Source organism: Centroberyx affinis, unplaced genomic scaffold (assembly GCF_046629955.1).
Source record: "Centroberyx affinis isolate AG114_WGS23_722 - 3 ecotype Tasmania unplaced genomic scaffold, CSIRO-AGI_Caff_v1 ptg001223l_1, whole genome shotgun sequence".
NCBI lineage: Eukaryota > Metazoa > Chordata > Actinopteri > Beryciformes > Berycidae > Centroberyx > Centroberyx affinis.
In genome coordinates, this window is record NW_027279738.1 from 132,191 (window position 1) to 140,905 (window position 8,715).

At 40.6% G+C, this 8,715-nt stretch overlaps 1 pseudogene; it reads right to left on the minus strand.

Annotated features, from left to right (window-relative positions):
• Positions 1–2,179: 2,179 nt before the first annotated feature.
• On the minus strand, positions 2,180–6,616 carry LOC139648523 (betaine--homocysteine S-methyltransferase 1-like; annotated as a pseudogene).
• Positions 6,617–8,715: the final 2,099 nt, after the last annotated feature.

Here is an 8,715-nt window from a genome sequence, read left to right on the forward strand (position 1 = left end):
ACAGTGCTGCCCTCAAACAATCCATTTAATTGAAACATTAATTCAACTACAGTATGGCTTGCACCAGTTGTGCCTCTTAAGTGTAGCCTACATTTTAAGAATGCAATGAAAAGCCCCAAATGGCAAATCTTTAATTCATTATCACAATGAACCTCCTTTTAAGATATGGAGCTATTCTACATGGAGCCTCAACATTTTTAATTTAATTCATTGGTTTGTTTTTAATCATTTGCCAATGCAGACACTGTGGTGGACATCCAACAATTCTGGCAAATGTTTAGAAAATTACAACATTGGTTAATGTGTGTTCAGAATTAACATTTAGTCTTGTATGGAACAAGTTTCTGTACCCCGATTGAACCCTGTAAGGTAAAAAGCAGGGGAGAGTCATATTTCCCCTATCAGAGGCAACCTTTGTTAGTTTGGTGAAGGTTTTATAATGGATGTTGGATATTCAAGGGTACATCAATGGTAATTGCTATTTAGATTCTTTTTGTTCAAATGTTTCTTTTTTTTTTTTTATAAATATATCTTCCCCTGTCATCAACCACAAGAAATTGCTATTGGTTGGAGAGGTGAAGTCACCATAAAGAAGTGTTGGCTTGAGGCACATATGGTTAGGAAGTTATATTAGGTTAGATTAGGTAGTTATATAACTAATTTGAAATATTATTATGAAATATCAAAGCAAAGAAATGGAAAATAAAACAAAAACGAATTTGAGACTGCTTATTCAGAATTGGTGGGGAGGATATTGAAATATCAATCATTAGTTCTGATAAAGTCAAATTGCAAAATTCTAAAAAATAATTATATTTGCTGCCTTTGGATTGGGACCTCTAGGCCACATGGCTTGGAAGGTGTTGAATAAGGGGGACTTTGAATAAATGTAGTAATTGAGGGCGAGGGTCATGATGTATTGTTTGTATAAATCCTAAATATTTCCCTGTCGCTCTGTAGACATACAGTGCTATAATTGTATGAAGCCAGAAAATCCAAATTCCAATCTCATGTTCAATTATTTTCTAATGACCAGGAAGTTGTTGTTTCAAACATTAGAGTGGGTTGTAAATGGGTTTCATGGCCCGTATGATCATGGAACATAGTAAGCCCTTGGGGAAAAAAAAGAAGAAAAAACTCATACCAGCGATATTGGATTTATAGGGTTTTTGCACAACATATGTACTTCATAGCTTTGAGTGATAGTTATTCTCCTGAGCACCAATATTGTCTGAGTAACAATCTGTTTAACATTGTAGATTAAGTAATTTAGTAGTTCAAGCCTTTGGTTAGGGTTAGAGTTAGGGTTAGGGTTAGCCTGACCAAACACTGAACCAGGGGATTTCACTGATTAGCACATCTTCAACCAGAGAGGAGGAACTGATCAGTGGAATCACCCGGTGTAGTATTTGGCTGGAATGAAAACCTGCAGAATCTTGGCTCTCCATGACACATGATTGAAAATCATCTATATGTCCCAAGCTTCTTTTCTGGAGTGTTTTTGTTGTCCACTAGATGGGGACAACAGCACTTGTCACATCTGTCCTATTTACTAGATCCAAACCAACATATTACTTATGCCATTGTTTGTGCTGGATTTGATACCATGGAAAACTCTGAGGACATGATTGGAAACCTTTGGTGCCATATATGAAGACCACTTTCACCTGCAATAGTTTAGATCATTGCGGTCTCCAGGACTGACTTGTCACAGAACCAACTGGCATCCTCCACTGTGAGAAATCAAAGTACAGAGCTGTACCTTTGTCACTGGGGCTGTACCTTCTTGCCAAAACTGTGCACAAAACAACTTCGCTATTTCTTACAGACCTTCTACACATTCTGATTCAATGCAAACTCCACCAAAACATGCATGTTTTTTCACTCTTCAGGTTCTGTCAGAGCTGGAAATATTTGTCAATCTTGACAGCCTTGTTAGCGTATCAGTTAAGACAGTCAGAGGTACCTTGTTGATGTATGTTTTATAATAACAGGCTGCCATCACCTAATAAACCCCCCTGTTATATTCTGTCACAAGTAGAATGCAGTATTTCATCTGCACATGTTTTTGGTGACAATTTGGTCACTTTGTATTCTACATTATGATATGGTGAACTTTTAAAATTGAAATGAATTCCCAGCTGTCTAAGAGAGAAAAAATAAACCCCCCACACACATATATGGACAATTGAAAGTTTATTGATACAGTCATCAGTCAGATCTTTCTTTGTTTTGAAAGACAACATTTGGCACTTTGGAGTGTTAAAATAAGTCTTTGCTCAGGTACAGTCTCAGCTGCTCTTTTGAACATTGTGGTCACAGTAATTTCACCAAGATGCCAAAATTGGATAATCATCTGACTGAAACAGGACAGTCAGGAGGCTTGTTGGTGAACCACATGGAGATTCAGTGAAGGGTGGAAACCTGAGTACAGATTCAAATATGGATCTCGTCGAAAATTAATCTCATCAGAAGACCAATGCATCCAATCTCTTGAGTGGCAACAAATCTAAATGACATAAATTTTGTTCACAGAAAAAAAAAAGGTCCTACAAAGACAGAACATGGTATAGTAAACTTCAGGGAATGTGTGTGAGTATGCCTTCTCACACGCTATCACTTGGAATACACAATGAAAGTTACTGTCATTTGCTTATTTCATTATCACCAGAGTCATGCCTGGCAGTCTATTATGCTAACCATTAAATCTATGAAATCCCCTTTGCTTGGTAGCTTTTAATCCGGCCCCCCAATGGTGGTTCTCATTTTGGGATGAAGCCCTTCAATTTGTTTACGTTTCCCAAAAATGACACATTCACTTTCATTGCGTATAGAGATACCAGATTGACCATTCTGGCCTTCGCTCTCCTACCCAGAGGCATCCTCCCTGCCCATACCCAGGAGGAGTGCTCAGTGGCTGGACTTGGCCTTCTCAAAGAGCACCTTCAGCTGATCCTCGGAGGTGGCCTCCTTTTGCTGCATCAGGTCAGCATGGCCTTTAGTAACGCCCCATCCATCAGGGGTGGACATGGATGGGCAGAAGGGACGGCCAGATGCAGGCTTCAGCTCCTCCCAGTAGTCGCGACGGGCCCTAAAGGGAGGAATAACATTGAGGAACCAATTTAGTGATTCAAAAGCTTGAGATATTGCAAGGGAAATTAAAGGATGGGGAAAAAACAAATAGTTTCTGTACCTAGCTCTGACCCATGGCTTGGTGTGCATCTCCAGGCCACTACCCCAGTTGCCATGCTTCTCTGAGGCAGCAGGCAAGAAACCCCTCTCAGGTGCCAGCTCCTCAGACAGGGCGCGGATGTGATAGGGTTCAAATCCACAGCAGCCTCCAATGTAACGAATGCCAGCATTGTAGGCTTCCCGGGCGTATCTCTGCATGTCCCATCTTGTCAGGATCCTTGGCTCCAGACCTGTGGGAGTAGACGCACATAATCAGACAACTCACAAACTGAGTTGTGCATGTGTCTGTTTAAATGCATTGCCCGTAAGCCACTTCAACTTTAGGGATAAGGAAGCAAATGTGAGAGACACAGCAGTAGGGGGTGTGAATACATACTGAAAGGGAACTCTGGCAGATCAATAAAGCCCTGGCAGTTGCAGTCGGGAGTGTGGTAGGCTAGTGGCTGGATCATGAAGTGAGCCTTCAGCCTGGCCTTCTCCACTCCCTCCTTCATCATCTTCACGGTCTTCACACAGGTCATGGGGTCAAAGTGGCAGTTCACCCCCACAATCTGAGCTCCTATGAAGAGTCAATAATATGCAATCTTGACCAGGGCTAAGATTTGTCGACTCTCAAGCAAAGTTAGGTGTTAACAGTTTTTGCCAAATTCAAAAGAGAATGAAAAACAGAAGTGTTTGTCATACCAGCTTTGACAAGTCTGACGGCACAGTCCCCAGGGCTGACTCCATTCAGGTCTCCTTCAGGTCCAATACACAGAGTTGCGGCCACAGGCTTGTTGGTTGTCTTCAAAACCTGGACTGCCCACTCAGCTTCCTCCACATGCTCAAAGTACTGCAAACAAGCACATAAGCCTGGTAAACATCAAGACAAGTGGATCTTTTAGCAATCATGTCAAGTCCTTGTGTGTTGCTTCATACCTCTGCAATCAAGAAGTCCACATCTTTCTGGACAAAGACATCAGTCTGTTTCTTAAAGATGGCCTTCACCTCATTCTCACTCTTGCAGCTGAGGTAAGCAGGGGTCTGGGAGACTCCTCCAGCCACCATAGCATCACCCTCATTGGCCACCTCCCTGGCCAGGTCACAAGCTGCTTCATTAATTTGCTGCCCCTAGAATTCAGAGAAATCCTTTATTAGCCAAGTATGAAGAATTAGTGGAGAGCGGGGTACAATAAGCCAGTGGGTATGTTGAGCTACCTCCTGTATACTAGTAATGGTAAGCATCATGTGACCAGGCATTTAGGAAGAGACTTCCATTTCAACATGGCTGTGATGGAACCAGCCACATAGGACAAGTAAGTACATTTATGCTCATAAAACTGTTTTGCAACAAAACGTAACATTTATACATGCATTGTTTAATGGCTGTTGTCTCAATACTAATTTAGCTACATTCAAACATAAATGTTGGTCTACTACCAAGGACTAAAACCACATTAATTAATCAGGAAAGGTTAGTGTGTAGACCAACTTTTCAAAAAGGTGGCTATGGGGTAAATTGGGCCAGTTATTGTTGATTTCTGATATTAACAATAGTATTTTAATGAATAACTGTGCAATTTATGCATTTGTTTTGTATCTCAAACAATATAGATCAGTGTTTCTGAACCCAGTCCTCAAGGGCCCCTGTCCTGCAACTTTTAGCTCCAACATCTGATCTGAACTGATTCAATTAAGGTGTCATGAGAATGTGTGGCCCTTAATTGAAATTAGTGCAAGAGTAGAGTTGGATTTTGTATTTCCCTGCAGCCTGGATAGATGGAATATTGAGTAGGTGTGGCTTCACAGCCAGGGATTGTACATGAATAGGCCATTTTCACGTCGTCATGGTAACAGCTTCTGTGTTGATACCCATGCATTCCAACTTCCTGTTGCCAGCTATGGCCTTCACTAAATCGCTCCACAACCTGCCCAAAATTAACACTGGTGAAGTGCAAAGACTCACTGACTGGTTTTCATTGACTCCTGAATCTAAACTAGAGAAACTAGCCACTACCTAAAAATGTTAAGTCATGGAATATTGAGTTGTTGGGGAATATTGAAATGGATGTTTAATAGCCTAGACTGTACACAAAGCCTATTTGTTGCTGTTGGATTGCAGTTTGTTTACAAAACACTTCTGCATTCACTTTGCAATGTCCTTTTTTGTGTTGAAAAAATAGTTTTAATAAAGAGATTTTAAAGTGACAACATTGCCTTCAATCTCATTTGACATAGAAATAGTTTATTTGTATTTTATCCAGACTCCAACATGAATAATTCAGTGGCTCAACTTACTCCACCCTGGAGCAAATTGAACCAAGGGACCACTTTTTTGTTGTAGCCTATTTTCATTCTTGTTTCGTTTGGCTGCATTCTTACCAGTTAATTTGAAAGTCAACATCCTGAAATATGGGTGGAAGCATTTGTTTTAGTTCCGTCTCATTTTAAAGTAAAAACTGGCTCATCTTACCCACTCTCCCTATAACTGAGTTTCAACTTCCCAACTTCCAAATCAGCAGTTAGTATGAAAGACAATTAAAGCTCCCCTTTTCATTTTTTATAAATAGAAGCATTATCTTGTTCCAGGCGTCCCACATGTCCTGGACTAACCCTCCTGATTTGCATATTTTGGCTGGAATTATACAGTGCTTCCTTTGCCAAGTCTGCTGAGAGGAAGCCAAGCTGCTCTTCTAGGCTAAATATTTGCAAGTGCTTGACCGCTCTTGCCCCTCTTCATTACTCAAGATGAGGCTTCTCAACAGCTGCGGTCACTCAGATCCATAACAGGTCCCTCTACTCACAGTGAAGCGCTGAGCGTTGCCTCTGTTCTCCAGTTTATCATCGCTTGCATAGAAAGTAAAGTCTGCATGACATTGGAACCTGCCCTGAGGAATTCCCGGTGCAGCTGGCGCACTGAAACAAGAAGATGGCTCATTCAATAGTTGAACGTATAACCGCCAACAACAGGATTTACAGGTTAGTTAGAAAAACAGTGAAGACAGTTAAGCAACGCCCTGGCAAGGGATGAGAGTGGTACCTGCTTCAGGGTGTTCGGCAGCTGCCTCGGGGGTCCATGGTCCAGCTTCACGTAGCCCCTCTTCTCAAGGGCGAAGACAAAGCCTCCGTCCCGATGACGATCTCGCCTGCATCCAGACGCTGCAGGATATTCTGAGGGAGATTCAGCCATGCAACAAGCAAGTCATGAGACAGACTCACAAAGTATAGGCTTGTACTATTTGGCAGCATGCGTGTGACTATTTCAATGTGCACAAAGCCATGCACAGGTATGACACGAAATCTGTGTGCTGTACTTATTGCTTCATAACGAACCATGTAACAAGCGTTAAACTGGATAGCTCACATTCTGTGTGGGTGCGTCTAAGTGTTCATATAAAAGTTATATTCCAGTATGCAGGCTTACCTTCTTTGCTCCAGGTGCCATGATTGTTGCAGAAGTAACTGGCTCACTTTTCTTCTCAGACACAGCCTTCCTCTGAGTTTGCAGAGGTTTTGATGCAGGCGTCCAGGCACTTAAATAATCCAACAAAGGGGTGTGGTGCTCTTGATGTCACTAAAAGAAACGCCTGCCCCTTTCATAATCTCTCCCCCCCATCAATGCAAATTTGGCACAGGACAATTTATTGTGCATGGACACAGAAATGCAATGTTCACTTGTAGCTTGTAACATTTTGTTCAGCGGTGATTGAACTGAATGAATGGATACACTGTGAGGCAATGGCTCTAGCTTTACTTTTACTTTTATTTTGTGAGAAATAGAAGAGAGTAATTAAATGGGAAGTTATGCATTAGTTAAGCATTTAACTGATACAGATAGTTCAATATATATATAGAATACTGTCCAACGTGAAATGTCAACTTGATTTTATTTGCCATCATTAATTTTAAGAAAATTCTTTCAGAATGAGATTATTTAGGGGAGTTTGTAAACGCAGATGTCAGCTCACAGATAGACATGCTGATGAGGTATGGTTAATTTGATGGGCAGCAGTCATAATCCGTGGTTATGCAACGCATGGATGGAAATTAACAATTTTGGATAGTGAAAAGATCCTAACCCAGGAAAACAAAATTTGACAGATTTTGTGAAAGAGCACACATGATTCCACAAGCTGTGAAAGATATGCAGTGATGTGAGTTACCTTTGTATCAATCGTTTTACTCATTAAATGCAATAAATAAAAAAGCGATTTCGCTGCCGTTTTGCTTTTGCATTTGAGCTGACACCACAGGAAAGGAAAGACCTATGTGCATTTTTCCTTTTTGCTTTTAGTTTGTTAATTAGTAAACAAGTAAGCCTACTGCGGAGGCTTGAACAGGACAGGCTCTGAATTCCGGCAGGACGGATCTACATTTCAGAGTAAAAGCCTTACTTTTTGTCCACGCTCCGCAGTGCTTACTCCTTTTCTGTGTTGACAAACTCAAAGCAAAAAGAAAAATGCACGAATGTACGAAGGTACGCGCATTGATAACATTACCTTTATCAGTGAGGAGTCAGCTGCATGACCGCGAGACCAAACAAGACGTCTGTCTGTCTGATAGGATGGACATGATGTTTATCCCACTCCAAGCTTTAGAGACCAGTGCATCAAATGACTGCCTCTTCGCTGTCTAACAGTCTCGCTGTCTTTGCAAATTCAGCAAAAATGTATCCTCATATTAACATCTGCTCCTGTCAATTTGGAAAATAATGAGTGCTGCATTGGGTCCTTAGTGTGGAATGGACAGATGCTCTTTGGATGTAGGTGACAGCTGAGTCAGAATTAGCCAATACATGGGAAGTCTTTGTAAATATATTAAATTACTAGGCTACTTTATTAAATAGAATGTGATATCTTGTAATGAATGGGATCATATTAAAAAACAAACTCTTCACTGATATGTTTCATCAGTACCCTCAAAGCTGACTGCCTGCACTTTAACCTCACAAAGTGGAGTGTGCAGCAAAATCTTGATAAAATCTTAGTCTAGTTCACTGCTTTCATAGCTTCATTTGGATGCTCCTTGCCTGGTTTTACCATATTGATTCTAAGCATTTCTTAACCTTTACTTTGAAGCAAAATTGTAATGCTATGCGTTTTTGAAGGGGAAGCCTACATTGATCATCCACAGTCCTTTTTTCTAAGCTGTCATTACAGACAGATAACATGAACAAGTTAACAACATGAGCATGTAAGACCCATCATATGATCATCAAATGAACAACTTTGAATGAACTTTGTTTTCAAACAAATGTATTTACAAACAGATAACTATTCATGAGTTCTCTTTTGCAAAACTGATGTAAAATTGCTTTGTGTTATCTGTGATTAATTATGCAATGCAATATCCTGAAACAGTACATTGATACCACATGTGTTGTGCAGGCTCTGTTTTGCATAATTGCCCAGGTCAAAATCTAGAAAGAGATTCTGACTAGAAAGAGATTCTGACTGATCATATGTCATTTACTCTTTGGTAACGCTATGAACTGTTTGGCATTGCATGAATTCAGATATACAGTTTATATCATCATCATGCTCA